Consider the following 2,258-nt stretch of genomic DNA (forward strand, 5'->3'; position numbering starts at 1 on the left):
GTCATGGCGCAGGCGCACAAGTAGGTGTATTTTGGCGCGCTGCAGAGCCTGCGGCAGTTTAGAAAGCGTAAGTGCGCATGAGCAGAGGCACTACTTGCCTGGAGGTTAAGGCTTCAGTGGGAAAGTGAGCCGCAGGTTTGGTTCCTGGAAGTTGTCCTAAAGCGGTTTTCGGGTTTTCACATCGTGTTTTCTCGTTTAAGGCTGGAGTAAAGACTGAGGGTTATTAACTTCTATTCATCCCTATTAGTGTACGATCCTTAAACGCTTTAGGATCAAATCACGTATTTGCATAATTATCATTTTTGGAGCTCTAAATTCTTAAACCCCAGGAAAATCGTTTTATAAATTTCCTCATTTAATTCTCACAACAACCCTGTGAAGAAGCTAGTATTATTTCGGTTTCGAGGGGGAAGAAATCGACATAAAAAGTAGTTAAGTTCTACAACTGTGATTTTCTTCCAAGCAATTACAATCCTGATACCAAATGAATGAAAAATCTCTTTGCTTAAATACAAATAATCAAAGGATAAAACTAGCACCAGCATTCAGAAATTACCATTATTAATATTAGGTCAATCCTGTGAGGTGGTTGCTATTATTATTTTTATTTTATAGGTGTGCAAACAAGACAGAAATGAATTAAGTAACTTGTTCTGAGTCACAAAGTGCAAGAAACAATGGAAGTATTATATCTGATCTTTTGTAAACAGACTCTGAGGGAATACAATTGACCTTTATTTTTTAACGTGTATACTTTTAAGACTTTTTTTTTTTTTTTTTTTTTGGCACTGCCTTTAGCTTTCCAACCAGGATGTAACTCATTTAATTGAAGATAAAGGGAGAACAGTTCTTAAAAGAGCTAAGAAATTAGTAGTACTTACCAATTGTAGCTACACAGTTGCTGTCAAACTGGAAAGTTATTTGATCAAAAATTTTTCACTGGGGTGGGCATTGTGGTGCAGCTGTTAAGACGCCGCTTGGGTCATCTACATTTCATATCTGAGTGCCTGGTTGGAGTCCTGGCTACTCTGCTTTGGTTTGATTTCCTGCTAATGTGTACCTTGGGAGGGAGAAGGTTATGGTTTAAGTATTTGGATCCCTGCCATCCACGTGGGAGACCCAGAAGGAGTTCCGGGCTTCTTGGATCTGTCTTCAAGCAGGCCTGCCTGTTGGGGGCATTTGGAGAGTGAACCCATGGATGGAAGATCTCTCTCTCTCTCTTTTTCTATTCTCTCCGTTTTTCTCTCTATTCCCCTCTCTATGTTGCTCTGCCTTTCAGATGAATTAAAGATTCTTTTTTCACTGATTTTGGGAAAAACAGACTTAAAGAGAAGAGAAATGGAGACATCTAAGTGTTCCTGTCCCCCAATATTTGGGTGATAAGAAGAAATTTGAAAAAATAAGCAATGACTTCATTTTTGGATTTTCTTACAAATACTTTTTTTTTGAATTACAAATTATTTGCAGCTCCATCTCACTTTCCTGGAGAATAGGTGATTGCTAAGCTGACCAACCACCAATGGAACAATGCTTAACACTATACGTATCAGAATTTCAGAACTACACATGGATCAAGGCAGAAAGAGGAATAGCAAAATGAAACAAAAGTTGTCCTGGGACATGCTAATACATTGTCTTCCAAAAGAGGAGGTGAGTAATAACTCAGACAAATGATTATGAAATGGTTCTGAAATTTTAATTATACAGTGATGAGTTCATTCAGCAGAGAGTAGTTTATAAACTTCCTGTTTTATTAAATCTAATCTGGCTTTAAAGATTTAGTGATGTGTTTTGGAACCGATTTTTATATGATTATAAGTTGGAAATTGTGTAAGTATTTTGAATGTTTCAATAAGATGTGGGACAGTTGAGAATAAACTATGTTTGGCTGATTAAATTATTTGAAAAATGCTTCATTTATGCAAAACTGAACTTCTGAAACTATAATAAGCATTTCATATAAAGTCTTCTAAAGGGAAAACCGTTTTCTGAGGTACAACTGTTTTCTAAGGTACTAGACTACTTCAGATGCCCTGTTTTTGGAGATTTCCAGTCAGTTTTCAGTTTATAATGGAAAGACTTCTGTGTTTAATGTTTCTCACATTGAGGGTTAGCTGAGAGTTGTGAGAACAGAGCACTGTGTTGAGTGTTTATGGATGATGTGGCTGTTAGTGTGTGAGTGTGTGTAGGAATCATTTTGAAGAAATAAATTAAAATACTGGTGCTTGTGTTTTCTATAGTTTCTGATGATTGAGTGT

This window comes from Oryctolagus cuniculus, chromosome 12, assembly GCF_964237555.1.
Source record: "Oryctolagus cuniculus chromosome 12, mOryCun1.1, whole genome shotgun sequence".
Lineage (NCBI taxonomy): Eukaryota > Metazoa > Chordata > Mammalia > Lagomorpha > Leporidae > Oryctolagus > Oryctolagus cuniculus.